General features: G+C 42.9%; 1 protein-coding gene across 18 annotated transcripts in view; it reads left to right on the top strand.

Moving 5' to 3' along the window:
• ADGRB2 (adhesion G protein-coupled receptor B2) overlaps positions 1-19,668 on the top strand; it is a 1,191,470-nt gene that overhangs the window by 946,257 nt on the left and 225,545 nt on the right. The window lies entirely within an intron of this gene.

Genomic DNA, 19,668 nt, shown 5'->3' with positions numbered 1-19,668 from the left:
ATATATTCCATAACATCAGCACACAAAAATTGGCAGCCCTGTAACGCCTCACACACGATGGAGACATCGTACTAAAACCAGCAGATAAGTGTGGAGCTACTGTTATTATGCCGCAAACAATGTATAAAGATGAATGCAAACACGTATTGAGCGATTCATAATATTACAAGAAACTAGCTAGAGACCCCGGCCCGAGATCCAGGAAGAGATTTCTTTCTTGGTCCCAAAAGGCCTTGACAATGACTGGCTCACTAAACATGAAGCAGCCTTCTTTACCCAAGCTAATCCTAAAACACCATATTTTTACATCCTTCCTAAGATACAAAGGGAAAAACCCTCCCCCAGGCAGACCTATCGTTTCGGGCATTGGGTCAGTCCCGGAACCATTGTTACAGTTTTGTGATGTTTTTCTCCAACCCCTCGTTAAGGAGATACCTATTTACTTACAGGATACCAAAGACATACTGAAGCTTTTACAGGGGATGTGCTTTAATAAGAATAAAGAACTATTGATTACCCTGGATGTAGAATCATTGTATATTAACATACCTTAGGAAGCTACCCTAGGGGTCATTGAGGAACTCCTTGATAACACAAAGTGTGAATCAACAACTCCCTTGCCCATGCAAACTTAAATACATCGGAATGACAACTAGAAAGGTTGGTACACACATCTGTGAGCACAGGAGCATGATCCGCTGCAAACTGGATGGGACTAAACTAAGCAGCCACTACATCACGACCAACCACACTGCCGATGAGATAGCGGGGTATGTCATTGACAAATTAAATTAAACAAGATCTGACACAAGTCAACTGCTCCTGCGATATAAGCAGAGATGGGTCTGGCGCTTATAGACACACACAAATGGGCTGAACAATGAAATACAATGGTAGATGCTACATGACTAGGGCTAGGATTTCCAGTTTACCACAGTAAGACAATCAGCGCAGGTTATAAAAATAGGGAGATAACACAGTTCCTTTCCCTGCACTGAACTGCGTTTTAATCACACATTGTTACATTCTGTTCCAGTGTCTACATAAGAAGCACTTGCCCACTTTGGAAACTAACCAAAACATCGATAATATGATGGGCTTCTTTCCCCTTCCTACTCCCCTCTCCTTCCCCCTGTAGCTCCCACCTCCCCTAACAATGACTGCACAGTTGTCTTGGACCTTAGCGCCATACAATGCGCTTTTGGTATCCATCAAAACACGATTCTAGTGCCGACGGGCACATGAGGGCTAGATTCAATGGGACTACAACTCCCATGAGCCTTCAGTCCCCAGGGATGCACTGATGACTCTTTCACGGCACGCCCTGGGAAATGCCATACATGCGTCTGACCAGAGGTAAAATTGGGCTCTCCACACCCGACCGCTGAGAAAAGCGGCAGGGCTGGGGCCCGAGTAGATGTTCCTCATTGATGTCCCTTTTGACAAAGTAAGTTCCGGGGGGCAAACATTCAGGGGAAACTGGATGTCAGCAGCCTCCTACTCCGACAGGAGCAAGAGGACAATCACTACTATGAGTCTGCACCATAATAAAAGTCATTTGGTTTGTGGCACATGGGAGAGCAGTGGTCTGAATTTATAGCCCATAAGGCCCCAGTGACGATCTACGGGAGTTAACTATGCAAAAGAAGCTGAGTGCTTGGGGAAACTAATAGTGGCATATCTTGTTGGCGATACAACAAGGTTTAAAATGTACCTCTTTATACTACATAATCATATTAGGACAATCTGTAATTATGCTTGTAATTAAGGCTCACGGTTTTTCGTTCAAATGGATTTTTACACATAAATACAGACGGAAATCTATTTTTCCTTGGTGTGTGTTTATTTATAATAATTATAAACTGTAAAATACTGCTGAACCTGATCCTGAGACAACATACTGCAACCGACCGAGGGTTACCTTGCCATGCCCCTCTTCCTGAAAAGATCTTTGTCTTCGCTGACTACTGCTTTTGTATTGTCACTGTAAGTGGAGAGGTGAGCGATCCTTCGCTCCTGATTCACAGGATCACTCACCTCTCCTCTTACAGTGACAATACAAAAGACCATTTCCCCTCCATTGCCCCACACTATTGAGGCAATAAAAATCAGAGTTTCAAGGCAGTGCAGAGAAGTGTGATTCACTGTGGGCCACTATGGGTGAATCATACTTCTCTGCACCGCCTTGAAACTCGGATTTGTATTGCCTCAATAGTGTGGGGCAATGGAGGGCAAACGGTCTTTTGTATTGTTGTCGCTAAGCGGAGAGGTGAGCGATCCTTAGCTCCTGATTCACACAGTGTGAATCAGGAGTAAAAGATCGCTCATCTCTCTGCATACAGTGACAATACAAAAGACCAATTTCCCACCATTGCCCCCACACTATTGAGCGTATACTTAAAAGTATATATAAACCTATAACAACTGAGTGCTAGTGTGTATTGTCTATTTAAATAAATGTGAAAAAATACTAGACATGTAATACCACCCGTATCAATTGTTTCCTTTCCCCCATGTTTGACTCCAAGGGGCATCAACCCTACTCCAGACCAGGGGCAAGCTGCCCTTAAAGTTTAGGGTAAGAGTACAAATATTCTCATGATTTAATGGGAATAAGTGGATGTAATAAGTAACGGTTTTAGGCACAACAGACACTTGTGACGTGATTTGGCATCTTGTTTGCAGTGGTTTCCTGTAGTTCAATGCTAGAAGTGCTCATATATATATATATATATATATATATATATATATATATATTTGTTCGATGGCATATGTAGCTGCAGATACACATGCTGTGCATATCCCGCCATCTAGTGTTGGGCTTGGAGTGTTACAAGTTGTTTTTCTTCGAAGAAGTCTTTTCGAGTCACAAGATCGAGGGACTCCTCCCCTTTCGGCTCCATTGTGCATGGGCGTCGTCTCCATCTTAGATTGTTTTCTTTCCGCCATCGGGTTTGGACGTGTTCCTCTTCGCTCCGTCTTTCGGTTCGGAAAGTTAGTTAAATCTCTGAAAACTGGACGGTATTGTTTGCGTTCGGTATCGGGTTAGTTATAACAGATCGACACCGAATAAAAGAAGAGCTCTGGTAGCCCTTCGGGGCTTCCATTCCCCGGCGGGGCCTGGTCGGCCCGACCGCGTGCGTCTTCAAGGCTCATGGAACGGACCCCATTCCGCTTCTGCCCCGAATGCCACAATAAGTATCCTTACACAGACCAACATTTGGTCTGTAATTTGTGTTTGTCACCCGAACACAAAGAGGATACCTGCGAGGCCTGTCGGGCATTTCGGTCGAAAAAGACGCTACGGGACCGGAGAGCTCGAAGGCTTCAAATGGCGTCGACGCCATCAGGACATCACGACGTCGAAGAAGAGGAGACTTTCTCCATTCCAGACTCAGACGAGGCCGAAAGTGAGCAGCCGACGAAAACCGTGAGTAAAACTGCCCCGGCCAAGACTCACACCAAAATAATGAAAGCCCAGGGGACGCCACTACCGGCAGGCCATGGCTTAACCCATAAACACGGTGACCAACCATCGGCACCGAAAAAGGGCACACACGTGTCGAAGACATCCGACTCTGGTCGAAATACCGGCACAGACCATACTCAGCACCGAGATTCAGGTTCCGACCAAACTCGACACCAAGATGCCGGCTCTGACCAAAGTCGGCACCGAGAGATCGGCACCCCGAAACCAAAAAAGGTGGCTTCGGAGCCGAAAAAGACTGCGGAAAAGGTTTCAGTGCCGAAACACCCAGCCTCGGAGCCGAAACAGAGCTCATATTCCGAAGAACAAGGCCTTTCATCTCAACTACAAGGTCATAAATTTGGACAAGAATTGGAGCTGGGAGAACCAGACTATAGCCAAAGAAGGCTCCATATTCAAAAAGACACAGGGAAAATAAGAACTCTTCCCCCTATTAAAATTAAAAGGAAACTTGCTTTCCAACAAACGGATAAACAGCCAAAAGCAAAAGTGGCTAAAGAAAAAACTCCACCACATTTTTCGCCACAACCATCGCCACTACACTCACCGCAACTGTCACCAATTGCAACGCCCCCACTGATGCAATCTCCAACGCACACAGGGATGAGCCAGGATGACCCAGATGCATGGGATCTATACAATGCACCAGTATCTGACAATAGTCCAGATTGCTACCCGGCAAGACCGTCACCACCAGAAGACAGAACTGCTTACATGCAGGTGGTGTCCAGAGCAGCTACTTTTCACAATGTAGCACTGCATACTGAACCTATTGAGGATTACTTTTTATTTAATACTCTGTCATCAACACTCAGCCAGTACCAGAGTCTGCCGATGTTACCAGGGATGTTAAAACATGCAAAACAAGTGTTTCAAGACCCCGTAAAATGCAGGGCCATTACACCTAGGGTGGAAAAGAAGTACAAGCCCCCCCTACGGACCCTGTGTACATCACGCAACAACTAACACCTGACTCAGTGGTAGTAGGCGCAGCCCGCAAAAGGGCAAACTCACAGACTTCTGGAGATGCACCACCTCCCGACAAAGAAAGTCGAAAGTTTGATGCCGCCGGGAAAAGGGTTGCAGCACAGGCAGCCAATTAATGGCGCATTGCCAATTCACAGGCTTTATTGGCAAGATATGACAGGGCTCATTGGGATGAAATGCAGCATTTTATTGAACATCTTCCCAAGGAGTTCCAAAAGCGTGCACAGCAAGTGGTAGAAGAGGGCCAAAGTATCTCCAATAATCAGATACGTTCGGCTATGGACGCAGCGGACACAGCCGCCAGAACTGTAAACACAGCGGTCACTATTCGGAGACACGCATGGCTACGCACCTCCGGATTTAAGCCAGAGATCCAGCAGGCCGTGCTTAATATGCCCTTTAATGGACAACAGTTGTTTGGGCCGGAGGTGGATACAGCTATAGAGAAGCTAAAGAAGGACACGGACACAGCCAAAGCCATGGGCGCGCTCTACTCCCCACAGAGCAGAGGCACCTTTAGGAAGCCACACTTTAGAGGGGGGTTTCGAGGCCAAAGCACAGAACCTTCAACCTCACAGGCCAGACCCACATACCAGGGCCAGTACCAAAGAGGAGGCTTTCGGGGACAGTATAGAGGTGGACAGTTCCCTAAAACAAGAGGGAAATTCCAAGGCCCAAAAACCCCACAAAATAAACAGTGACTTCAATGTCACAAATCCCCAACACATAACGCCAGTGGGGGGGAGACTCACAGATTATTACAAAAATTGGGAAGAAATAACTACAGACTCATGGGTCCTAGACATTATCCAACATGGTTATTGCATAGAATTCCTACAATTACCACCAAATGTGCCTCCAAAAGCACTGAACATGTCCAAACAGCACTTGGATCTATTACAACTAGAAGTCCAAGCGTTGTTACAGAAAGAAGCAATAGAACTAGTACCCAACCATCAGAAAGGAACAGGTGTTTATTCCCTGTATTTTCTAATACCAAAAAAGGACGAAACACTGAGACCCATCTTAGATCTCAGAACACTAAATCTTTACATCAGATCAGATCACTTTCACATGGTAATACTTCAAGACGTGATTCCCTTGCTCAAACAACAAGACTACATGTCAACATTAGACCTCAAGGATGCTTACTTCCATATACCCATACATTCTTCACACAGGAAATACTTAAGGTTTGTAATCCAAGGAGTACATTACCAATTCAAAGTGTTACCATTCGGGATAACAACAGCGCCAAGGGTATTTACAAAATGCCTTGCAGTAATAGCCGCACATATCAGAAGACAGCACATACACGTATTCCCGTATCTAGACGATTGGTTAATAAAAACCAACACTCAGAAACAGTGTCTTCAACACACGAAATACGTCATAGAAACCCTTCACAAACTAGGGTTCTCAATAAACTACCTAAAATCACACAACCGTGTCAAATACAACAATACTTAGGAGCAACAATCAGCACAAAAAAAGGGATTGCCACTCCAAGTCCACAAAGGGTACAAGCATTCCAAAACGTAATACAAAGCATGCACCCAAACCAACAGTATCAAGTAAGGTTAGTGATGAAACTTCTAGGCATGATGTCTTCATGTATAGCCATTGTCCCAAACGCAAGATTACACATGCGGCCCTTACAGCAGTGCCTAGCGACACAATGGACACAAGCACTGGGTCAACTTCAAGATCTAGTGTTGATAGACCGCCAAACACACACCTCGCTTCAATGGTGGGATCCTATAAATTTAAACCAAGGACGTCCATTTCAAAACCCAGTGCCTCAAAAAGTGTCCACAACAGATGCTTCCATTGTAGGGTGGGGAGCACACCTCAACCAACACAGCATCCAGGGACAATAGGACACTCAACAAAAGCAACTTCATATAAATCAACTAGAACTACTAGCAGTGTTTCTAGCATTGAAAGCATTTCAACCGTTGATAGCCCACAAACATATTCTTGTCAAAACAGACAACATGACAACAATGTATTATCTAAACAAACAGGGAGGGACACACTCATCACAGCTGTGTCTCTTAGCACAAAAGATTTGGCATTGGACGATTCACAATCACATTCGCCTAATAGCGCAGTACATCCCAGGAATTTCAAACCAGTTGGCAGACAATCTCAGTCGAGATCACCAACAGACCCACGAATGGGAACTTCATCCCCAGATACCGCAAACTTACTTCCAAAACTGGGGGACACCGCAAATAGACCTGTTCGCAACAAAAGAAAACGCAAAATGCCAAAACTTTGCATCCAGATACCCACACCCTCACTCCAAGGGCAATGCGTTATGGATGAGTTGGTCAGGGATATTTGCTTACGCTTTTCCCCCTCTCCCACTCCTTCCGTATCTAGTAAACAAATTGAGTCAAAACAAACTCAAAGTAATACTAGTAGCACCAACTTGGGCACGCCAACCATAGTACACAACACTACTAGACCTGTCAGTAGTACCTCATATCAAGCTACCAAACAGACCAGATCTGTTAACTCAACACAAACAACAGATCAGACACCCGAATCCAGCATCACTCAATCTAGCGATCTGGCTCCTGAAGTCTTAGAGTTTGGACATCTACACCTTACACAAGAATGTATGGAGGTCATTAAACAGGCTAGGAAACCTACTATAAGACATTGTTACGCAAATAAATGGAAACGATTTGTTTATTACTGTCATAATAATCAAATTCAACCATTACATGCGTCCACAAAAAACATTGTAAGCTACTTACTACACTTACAAAAGTCTAAGCTAGCTTTTTCTGCCATTAAAATACATCTCACAGCAATTTCTGCCTACCTGCAAATTACACATTCAACATCACTCTTTAGAATCCCAGTCATAAAAGCATTTATGGAGGGTCTAAAGAGAATCATTCCCCCAAGGACACCACCAGTTCCTTCGTGGAACCTTAATATTGTATTAACACGACTCATGGGTCCACCATTTAAACCCATGCACTCGTGTGAGATGCAATACTTAACATGGAAAGTAGCCTTCCTAATAGCTATCACATCTCTTAGAAGAGTAAGTGAAATACAAGCATTTACCATACAAGAACCCTTTATACAAATACACAAATATAAAGTAGTTCTACGCACAAATCCCAAATTTTTACCAAAGGTTATATCACCGTTCCACTTAAATCAAACAGTGGAACTCCCAGTATTTTTTCCACAACCAGACTCTGTAGCTGAAAGAGCATTACATACATTAGACATAAAAAGAACACTAATGCATTACATTGATAGAACCAAACAATTTCGCAAAACAAAACAATTGTTTGTAGCTTTTCAAAAACCTCATACAGGCAGTCCAATATCCAAACAAGGCATTGCCAGATGGATAGTTAAGTGTATTCAAACCTGTTACCTTAAAGCAAAGAGAGAACTGCCTATTACACCAAAGGCACACTCCACTAGAAAGAAAGGCGCCACCATGGCCTTTCTAGGAAATATACCAATGACAGAAATCTGTAAGACAGCCACATGGTCTATGCCTCATACATTCACTAAACATTACTGTGTGGATGTGTTAACAACACAACAAGCCACAGTAGGACAGGCAGTATTACGAACATTATTTCAAACAACTTCAAATCCTACAGGCTAAACCACCGCTTTTGGGGAGATAACTGCTTACTAGTCTATGCACAGCATGTGTATCTGCAGCTACACATGCCATTGAACTGAAAATGTCACTTACCCAGTGTACATCTGTTTGTGGCATGAGACGCTGCAGATTCACATGCGCCCTCCCACCTCCCCGGGAGCCTGTAGCCGTTTGAGTTGATAAAAATAAAACTTGTACATTTGTAAATTTGTAAATATATATATTACTTTTAGACACATTGGGGGTCATTCCAACTTTGGCGGGCGGCGGAGGCCGCCCGCCAAAGTTCCCCCGCCAGAAGACCGTACCGCGGTCAGAAGACTGCGGCGGTCATTCTGAGTTTCCCGCTGGGCTGGCGGGCGACCGCCAGAAGGCCGCCCGCCCGCCCAGTGGGAAACCCCCTTTCACGAGGATGCCGGCTCCGAATGGAGCCGGCGGAGTGGAAGGGGTGCGACGGGTGCAGTTGCACCCGTCGCGATTTTCAGTGTCTGCCAAGCAGACACTGAAAATCAATGTGGGGTCCTGTTAGGGGGCGCCTGCAGTGCCCATGCCAGTGGCATGGGCACTGCAGGGGCCCCCAGGGGCCCCACGACACCCGTTACCGCCACCCTGTTCCTGGTGGAACAGGATGGCGGTAAGGGGGTCGAAATCCCCATGGCGGCGCTGCAAGCAGCGCCGCCATGGAGGATTCCCTGGGGCAGCGGGAAACCGGCGGGACACCGCCGGTTTCCCATTTCTGACTGTGGCTTTACCGCCGCGGTCAGAATGCCCCCGGAAGCACCGCCAGCCTGTTCGCGGTGCTTCCTCCGTCACCTACCCTGGCGGTCTATGACCGCCAGGGTAGGAATGACCCCCATTATGTACATACATACTTACTCCATTGCATGGGCACTATTACTATATACACAACTCCTACCTCACCCTCTGCGGGGAAAACAATCTAAGATGGAGTTGACGCCCATGTGCAATGGAGCCGAAAGGGGAGGAGTCCCTCGATCTCGTGACTCGAAAAGACTTCTTCGAAGAAAAACAACTTGTAACACTCCGAGCCCAACACTAGATGGCGGGATATGCACAGTATGTGAATCTGCAGCGTCTCATGCCACGAACAGATGTACACTGGGTAAGTGACATTTTCCATATATACAGACACCAGTGCATGCCATTTACAGAGCTTCTCTGAGGTATGACATCTTCACAGAATATCAACTGATATTTTATGATTTTTGTATATTGTAGTTTAAGATCTGTGCAGTGTGAATCTGCTTTTTGAAATGTTTTGACTCCTTTGAAATTCTGCTTTATCTTTATCTAATTTATGTTTGGAGCAAATAAATTGCGGTAATGAGATCCTGTGTAATTAATGTGTGCTAAATGCATAATATTTGGTGATCATGTGGAGTAGCATTTTACTAGAAGTGTGGGAATGCTGGATGGTAGGAATTTTATGGATTCTCACAGGTCACAGAAATATGAGTAACATCTGCAATTTTGGGTGAGAAAAGGTACACCCCCACAGAGTACCCAAGGTACATTATTTTTAGAAATGTCCAGGCCTGGCTTTTTTCCCTGGGTGCCGACTGAGCCCTTGCCTAAATACCGCAGCTACCCACATTGTTGAACTTGTCCGTTTTTAAGGTAATATCTTTATATTTCCTTGTATCTTAGGAGCCTTAGGGAGCCTTTCCTTTCACTGGCAATAGCTCAGTCACACAAGTGGGTAATTTTGATATCAGGAGAATTGGAGGATCGCTGTGTGGTAGGACACTTCTTGATCCCCACAGATTCTATAAGCGAGGTCTGTTTTTACTTTTGTTTTACTGTGCAGCATCAGTGCACATAATGCGCTGCGCAGTACAGCAAAACAAAAAATATTAAAGTCATGGAAAGCATTTCCCTACATGTCGACTTTGATTTTGGATTAGAAAATGTTTCTGGTGTTTTTACAGAAACATTTTCTTTTCCAGTACTGTGAAAGTAGTGTGGTGGACATCAACGGGTTGCCATCTGCTCTAAAGCAGTTAAAACCCACAAAATCCATGCCAGCCTGATGTCTTTTAAAACAGAGATTGACAAAAAGCTGCATGGATATAATGGCCATGTTGCACTAGCCTTTTTTCCATGATCAGAGGTGTCTTCTCCCGTTCCAGGAGGCCCCGGGGATAGGAGGCTTCTGGGACTGGGTAACAACAAAAAGCACAGTGGTCAAAGAAAGGTGGCAGGTGCTGCTAATGACAATGCGGAGCCAAGAGAAAGTTTCAACTGCCATATATGGTCAATAGGGAAGAAGGGTAGAGAGGAAATATATATTGAAAAGAGCGCAGAAGGTAGAAGAGAAGATAGAGAGAAGAAGTTCTAGAAAATGAGAGATGGGGAGAAATAAAGGAGAGTAAATAGAAAAATCAAGAGAGCATGACACAGGAATGGGAAACAAAGAGAAAGAGATAGCGGTGAAAATGTTGAGAGAATAAGCAGGGTAGATGATGTAGGGTTGGGAGAGAATAGAGAAAGTAAAAGAGACCCTAAAGGAGCTAAACTAGAGCTGGGTACACATAGCGAAATGGTGATTGCAGATTTGTGGTGGAATTTATAGCTTATCATGTTTTGCCCAATACACCTGGCCCAAGGTGATTTCAAAGCACAATTTTGCACTGTATTTTCTAAAAGGGATCTTAGTGCAAGATTAAAAAATCATCTTGCATAGTGGTATTTGAATCCTGATATGGTCTAATTAGTCTTACGCGATTCATATTCCTCTTTGCAAATTGCTTAATAATGACACCCCCTTTTTATTTGTTACTATATGCTCTTGGTGAGATGTGCTGATGCATTCTCATTTATGCTATCAGCATTTGATACAACCACTGGAAAGTACAGCCTACTTAGTGAGAAGTCTAAGTTCTATTAAGGAAGTGATTTGGCTTTCTAGTGTACGTTTTAATAAGGCAGACTATTAACTGTTTCATATCATTAAGCTTGACTTTTATCTGTACCTGTGGTAATGCCGAACAATCTCTCTGCAAGTTTTTTCCATTTCTAGTACACATGGCAGGCTTCTATGCTTTTTACATTTGCAACGAAGAAAAGTGTATGCCCGTCCAGGCAATGTTAACCACTTAGAGGATGCCACTTTGACGGTCCGTAGGTCTGCAATTGGATGACTGTAGAATCCAAATCAGAGGTACCATGCAAGCAGCATCAAACAGAGATGTTATTCCAAGCCATGAAACCACCACTTAGAGCCTTAGAGGCAATACTCCTGCCTGCCCATCTACAACTCCTCTAACTGGAGATGGATCAAGTGTCCTCAGCCAGGCCACAGGCCTCACATGGACTCTTCCTGGGCTCACACAATCACCTATACTTTACCATGCCTACCTCTCTTGCTAGTCAATCTCTAAAGAAGGTTCTCCTTGTGTACAACACTTTTCACACAACCTGGTTGTAACTATGAAGGATGTGTGCCAGTGTCGGAGCCTGCATCGACTCCTGGCAGTTTTGACTGATGCTTTTGATGAAATGTAATTGAACAATCCATCCGTGTTCAATAACTTATAGTGAAATTTCAACGTGGAACCTTCCCAACGTCTCCTGTAAAATGACATTTATATTCTATTTAGTTTTCTTCATTTTTGCATTACTAACAGGTTTAAAACATGCTTTTTGCTACTAATTTCCCCAAATGTTCTTTATGGATGTGGTCCAAGCCCTCTGTAAAGTTATTTTAAATTAGTGATGAGTTCAATTAAAACATCACTTACAAAGTTGGTCGGGATTAAAAAACTTCACTTTATGAAGCAGATGATTTTTCTTAAATGTATGTGATTTAAGGTTTATCCTTTCAGGCATTCCAGGTGTGATGATTACCTGAAGCAGAATGTCTCAGGTAGGACATCCTCCAGCAAATACATTTTGAGTGTGGAGGCTGAACATCCACCACCTGAGGTATGAAGGGTGGGAGGGAGTGTTCTGAACTGAGCCCAGCTCATTATGTTTTTTTAAAGCACTTGATACCGCTTTGCATTGGACAAAGCTTGAACTCTTTAGACAATATACAAAGTTGTGAGTCAGCCTACTTTACAACTTTCCACCCTCCTTATTTAAATCTCTCCTGATTGATGGGATTGAAGGTTGGATTTTGAAAAGTTGATTGAGTGGGTTTTCACTTGTACCTTAAAACAATCCACATAGAATGACACAGTTTGCACCTAAATGTCACACCTTTAATATTGAGGACAGAATATTGAATCCAAAATGTCGACAGGCAAGTAAGTATAATTTTTCTGCACCTTACTCTGCATATTTGTACCTATGCAATCTATATATCATCAAGGTCTGTAGATGTGGAGTTATGAATATTAAATCTATATTTCCCTATGTGCACTTACCTTTCAACACTCTATTCTTGATGTTCTTACACCACAATATTCTGGGGGTCGTTATTTAGTAGTACAACCAGTACTTAGGAAAGAAAGTACATATGGTTATAGCTGGGGGCATGCACTCCTAAAATATACTTCTGGCGACAGGCCTGGTACCATGAATGATTGTGTCAGAAGCAGCATGTGTTGCTAAACGTAGACTTTGAGTAGTACTCAAAGTAGTACACTTTCACACTCTAGTAGCACTACTAGAGAGTGTGAAACAAGTAGAGGAATGATAGAAAGAAAGGAGAGGGAGAGATATGTAGAGAGGGAGAGACAGAAGGTTGGAACAAAGAAAGTGAACAGTGAGAGAAGAGGAAAGCAAGCAAGGATCTGCCAGCTGAGAGAGAAAAGAGGATCACAGAGGAAGATGGAAGAGAGAAAGGAGTGAAAAACAGATACACAAAGTTGCTTAGGGTGACATAGAGAAGGTTGAAAGGAGAAAAAAGGTTGAAGTGGTATATAAAAGATGAGGTGCTGGAAACCTCGAGAAAGCATTTCAGGGGGGTGGAGAGGCAGAGATAAGTGGCACAGTAGATGAGAAGAGGGAACAGATAGAGAAAAGGGATCTGATAAATGAAGAGGTTGAATAGGGAGTGAACAGAGAGATGATGTGAGGGTTCACTTTTTAACTTGCATATCAGAACTTTGTATCCCAATTCCAGTGCACTAATGTCTTTGAAAATATGGTTCTGTGCATTCCTTTTCATGCAATGCAGTACAGCATCTACTCCTACTGCGCTGTGTTGCTTGAAATCTTAGTAACTATGGGCCAGATGTAGGAACCGTTTTGCATGGCGCAAACTGTGAAATTCGCAGTTTGCGCCGTGCAAAACACGCATCGCGATACACATTGCCATTTTGCGAGTCGGTACCGACTTGCAAAATGGGAATGCGACTCGCAAATAGGAAGGGGTGATCCCCTTCCTATTTGCGAGTCGCACCGCGATGCAGAATTGCTTTGTGACCGTGAACGCGGTCGCAAAGCAATTTGCATTTAGCACCCATGTGAAGTGGGTGCTAACTCATTCGCAAAAGGGAAGGGGTCCCAATGGGACCCTTTCCCCTTTGTGAATGGCGCCAAAAATATTTTTTCAGAGCAGGCAGTGGTCCAGTGGACAAAAAATCTCTCTGGTGTAGAATTAAAAATACGTAGGTTGCAGTTCAAAGCTTGGACCACTGCCTACTCTGAAAAAATGAAACCAAATGGTTTCATTTTCCTGAGTGTATTGCAACTCGTTTTCCTTTAAGGAAAACGGGCTGCAATACAAAAAAAACTGCTTTTTTTCAAAAGCAGTCACAGACATGGTGGTCTGCTGTCTCCAGCATGCCACCATCCCTGTGAGTGCAGGGAATCGCAAGAGGGTCGCAAATTGGGACCCACCTCATTAATTTAATGAGGTGGGTCTTTGCGACCCCCTTGTGATTCGCAGATGGTGTCAGGGACACCATTCTGCATATGGGTTTGCGACTCGCAAATTGCAAGTCGCTCCGACTCGCAAACCCTTTTCTACCTACATCTGGCCCTATGTCCCTTAATGATTTAGCAAAGGTGTCCAAATAAACATTTTGTTTTGGACCATCTACGGGCCTCTGCTTCCTTTTAGCTAGGGTTGTGCTACTGAAATGGCATATGCATACTGACAGAAAATCACTATTTGTTAAGAAAAGGTTACTTTTTAAAGAATGAGGGAGACGTCCATCCAAGGTTCCAACATGGTGCATTTGCCTGGCAGGTTTCAGTGTGCCACTAGAAGATTTCGAGATTAGTGCACACCAGTCATGTTATTGTAGACATTTTTAATTCTCCTCTTCGTTCTCCATTAACTGAAAAAGGTGAAAAAAAAACTTTACAGAAACAGAGGTTACACTAAAATGAAATCCTTCCGTTCATAGGCTAAATAGCCTTACTAGTACATCCCACATTCAGTCCTTGAAGGGTTTTTTCCTCAGCGCCTGGAGAACTGCACAGGCTGCAGGAATGATAGTTACGCCTAGAGGTGGGTGAGCCAACAGATTAACAGAGTGAGTTGAGTCATAGACCAGTCAAGGTTCTGGCTTGACTCTAGAGACCTTGCATGATCTGAGACTTGAAAATGTCTGTCATGTAAATCTTACAAACAAATTACATAAAATATGATAAAGTCTCTTCATAATTGAAAAAGTGTATTTCTTTAACATGCAGAATCTGTGACATTAATAAGTCACATTATAGCACTGCACTTCGGAGTACTTATTAGAAATATGTTTTTTAAATATGAACTTGGAGCAGGCTTCGCCAGCGGCAGCTTACTAGAAGTTCTCCAGCTACCTTCAAGTAGCTCTTCTGCTAGCCCTGTCTACAAAATGAAACGTTTTTGCACGGTTGAATTAATATTTTGTTGAATTTCCAAAATACATTAAAATCATTTTAGTGATGATTCTTGTGGCATTGTGAGGTGTATTACTCATATTATTACCTTTGTGCCTGCCAGACGTGTTGCAGCTGTGGCTGTTATGTACTGTCCAGGTAGAGGCATTCCAAATTGATAGAGTTTTGGACAGTACAACTGGCAAACCTGCCTGACACACTGAGGTGATGACTTCTGGTAATGTTCCATGGGATAGCCACTAATGTAATCTTGTCTGATGCAGTCAATATTACAACAGTAGTATTGTTAGAAGCTCAGGATGATTTTCATTGAGAAAAAGTAGCTCTTGACTTAGAACCGTTCCTGCCCCACCCTAGTGACAGTGCCATTAGTGAACTGAAAGGAACAACAGTTGGCATGCGAACCTTATATGTGGACGGTATTGTTTTAGAATGAGCAACATTATAGTCTATTAACCCAAACACAATAGGTTTTTGTACAGCTGGTATTCTAAACTCATGTATTTGAAGGTGTCTTCGTATGCGAAAGGGAAGTAAATGGAGGATTAGTGAAAAATATTTGCCTATGATCACACGATTTGGCTAAGGGGGAGGCCACAATTAATCCAGGTATTGCTGCTTCACCTTGTACAAATCAGCCACTTATTAGGTATTCATTTGTCTCTCCTTTTTATCTCAGGTTTTAATGCTTTGTTTTGACCTCTTTGTGCCTGATGGTAGAACGAGGGTGACAAACAGAAGCAATATGAAAGCTCACCTGTGTGACCATCTTCTTCGCATAGACCCTCTCTCATGTGTATTTAATTTCTTTTATAGTGTTACTCAGCCCAAGTATGTAGGTCAGGGTGTCTGAGTGCGTTACATCACACACATTTTATACAGAGACAATATCTGATATAACTGTATACGTCAATGTATAGGAAATGTTACTTAAGACAATGAGGGCTACTAGGTGTAGGAGTCCGATGTCATCCATACTGTTAGGTATTACATGTTAAGAGTGCCTTATCTGGAAATATATATGAACTCAGGATTTAAAACATCAGATGGTGGTGTGTTGTTTTTACTGAAAAGTATTTATTATTATCCAAAATAACCCTATTTAGCAATCTTAGAATAATGAAAGATTGGTGAAAAACAGCTGCAAGTAACAAAAGGAACTCTGTAACCCACTGAGCCATCCACATAAAAACAATTATTTTATCTGCATGTTACATCTTGTGCTTTAACTCTGAACATAGGCATTTTCAAAAGGCAGCCCTTATAGGACTCAACCCCCTCCCCCAAGAGCTTGCCCCATACTGTGGCGGAACAAACCCTTGCACAAAAGCAGAATGTCTTGCCCTAGGCCAGAGCAGGAGGAGGCTGTAACTGCCCAGAATTGGCCCATTTCCATTCTGTATGTGACAATCAGCTGGCATACAGAATGACAATGGTCCTATCGCAGTCTGTGCGAGGCTAGGGAGGGGCTGGTCATCTGCTCAGAGGAGGAGCAGGTCCCCTCAGGGAGTTTCAGCAGAACTTTGAAGCTTCTTGTAGAGGAACAGCGCAGCTTGCTGCAAACCCCAAAATTCCAGACAAAAGGCATCCGTAAAAGGGATCATCATGGACAACGGATGCAGATCCAAATAATGGACAGTCTGTGAAATTTACAGTCAGGTAGTCACCTTTCTTTCAACCTGCAACCCAATTTCTTACGTGAAGGCACTGGATAAAGAGAATTAAACTGAAGAATCATAAGAGACTGGAATGTAATTGAGCTTGATTCACGTGGAACTAGAGTTTAATTGCACACAAAACTGGGTTATAATTGCACATGGTTTACAGGACAGCATGGAGCAGTGGCATGCTATTCAAAAACTCATCTAAGCATCCAGAACCGAAGGTGAGAAAATCAAGGTATGAAAAAGACGAAATAATGCTGTACCACTATAACAGAGACTTCAAAACAACCATCAGAACCATAAAAAGACATTCAAAAAGACATTAAAAACTCATCTAAGCATTCTGCAACTGAAGTTGAGAAAATCAAGGGATGAAAAAGGCAAAATAATGCTGTACCACTATAACAGATACTTCAAAACAACCATCAGAACCATAAAAAGACATTGCTACTCCACACCCATAATTGATGCTGACTGCCCATCTAATGATTTCAAAATGATCGTAGCAGAATTCTGTAAGGTGCCAGAATGCAAGTCTTCTGTGACAAAATCTCCATGGAATTGATCTCAAATATTAAAAAGCTAGAAAACTATCTTATGGACAAAACTGCTAATGCTTCTCCTACACATAACAAAAATGGAACTTCTATAAGACCTCTGTAAGTCAAGGTTTGATGATTGCTTCTGCACCAGATGCATGGATGACAAGTAACCATCTAAAAGTCAACACCCCAAAGACAGAGATTGTGAGCCGTGGACAGTGGCACAAATAAGAGCCTATAACCGTATCACCCAAAGGACTTGATGCCCCATCAGCTAAGGATCATCTTCTACTTAAAGGAAATACTGTGACGCTTCTTCCCACACGTGGATACTAACAGCAAAAAAAACTAGCTGTCTTCACACTCGTAATTTCCAAGGTTGACTATGTGAGTAGCCTGTACCCTGACACCCTTGATTCATCATAATTTAAATTCAACTAATCTAAAATGCTGTGGCAAGTCTCCCCTGCTTTTCCTCCAGGCAACACGTGAGGCCACTCCTGCACGAGCACTCGTGTCTATCTGCAGCTAGACAATCAATGTTCAAGACAATATGCATTATCCACACAGCCTCCCAAGGAAAATATCACTTCACCTGCACATGAAAAGCAATGCAAACAAAACAGAATTATGTGATCTGGGCTAGCACCGCAGATCATCTTACCACCTTACCATAAGAAATCAGTAGGAGGTTCTACATGTAGAACAAATCTCCAAGCTCTGGAACTCATTGTCAGCCAAGTTTTGAAGCATTCAGGAATATTGAAAGTTCTCATGAGATGTGAAAATTAGTTTATTTAAAAATAATTTATCAGCAGCTGACATTTGGATACAATATAGAATGATGATCCAAACTATTGGTATAAGTATGGTCCAGGGCTGTTAAATAGTCCCATCTAGCCCATCAAACCAAGAAGTCTGACAGAGACACCATACCCAAAATGTGAGCCTCACCACAACAAAGCCTTGCAATAACCTTACAGACACAGATGGGATATAACTAAGCCATCTTAGCCATAGGACACTCCACTATTAGAAATAGTCATTGCCACTCAACACCTGAAAACCATCTTCATGTCTAATATAGACATCACCGACATAGTAAACAATGTCAGCCGCATCTCTAACCAAGAAGGCAGACAATAACTTTAGTTTTTCTGATGGTTCTCCTGATCACAGTCTTATATAATTTGTATCACCATATGATGCAATATATGCAGATTCACTACCTGATCCCTCATCATCAATGGGAAAGGCAAATAACGTTTGAGGGGACCTGTCTAATCATGCTGTCAATTGAAGGGCACAAATACTGTCTAACGTAGGCTGCTTAATTAATCACATATTAACCAGATAGCTTTGCGAAGACCAGTGAGATCTGTCACACATTGCTGGTGACTGGAGGACTCTTAGAATAGTCCACCCTCTAATCCTATAATGTCAGTGACAAAGACCATGATTATAACTGAGTGCATCATAACAAATCTCCTTTCTTGACTGCTCATAATTGCAGTTGTATAAAATTCAACTGTAAGATGCTCCAGCTGGACAGACCTCCAATTCTACTCACTCCTCTTCTACACCTGTTTTTTCCCTCAGATTCAGAAGATAGGAAATCTGACTGAGAACATAATAAACGGCCAACACAATAACTGGACATAGCGAATCAATCGGACCTGCCAGCATCACCCATATTTTAAAAGTCTATCTCACACTCCTTCATCCATCACACTACTAAACCCTGCATCCCATAACATAATTACAGCACCTTGTTGCTCATCCCACACCACATAGAAACACTTCCCACATATGATCTGCAATACAATACACATGTGAGTTTTCCGACAACCCTTCCTCCTGTGAACCTGCTAACAAAGTCCTTCTTCAAGGCTTGCAGGGCTATCCGTAGAACTCCGGAGACTGGACTTCTCTGGGAATTATCAGCGTAGCCTTGCCAGTTCCACTCTCTTTTTCTGAGATGCTGTTGCCTTCTAGTAACTGCAACAGTTTAAACATAAGACACTAAGAACCATTATCAGTGCACACTGTGAGACCAGAACTTTACACAGGACCTATCTATTGAAATAGTGTGGAGCACAATGCAAGAGACAAGGTGACATTTGGTTGAGTAACAACATGGCTGCAGAGCTCATATGGAGGAGAAAGAAAAGTAGAAACATGCCTTTACCTCACCTCTTACCCCTACCTGCGCCGTGCACCAAAGTCACTGATTCCAAAAGTACAATTTCTTTGCTGTATGTTTCACTGTGTTCTCAAAGTGAGCACAGACAACATAAACACCAGCCCAATTTATGTTTACAAAAGGGGTGTGGGTCTCATTAAAAATATGAAAAAGGGGTAACGGCAGCAGTAGCGAAAAGTTCCCCTTTATTTATATGCAAATGTAAACACCAGTCTGGCTATCAAAAATCACCTTAGTATTAACTAGAAGATACTTGAAAAGAGAATGAATAACTAGCACATGATGGAGAGAAGAATGGTATGGACCCTATACTTGGTGGATGCTAGCAGGGACCAAATAGT

The sequence above is a fragment of the Pleurodeles waltl genome, chromosome 3_1 (genome assembly GCF_031143425.1).
Source record: "Pleurodeles waltl isolate 20211129_DDA chromosome 3_1, aPleWal1.hap1.20221129, whole genome shotgun sequence".
In the NCBI taxonomy this organism is placed as follows: Eukaryota; Metazoa; Chordata; class Amphibia; order Caudata; family Salamandridae; genus Pleurodeles; species Pleurodeles waltl.
The sequence above is the reverse complement of the archived record's forward strand: the minus strand, read 5'-3'. Positions and strand labels throughout refer to the sequence as shown.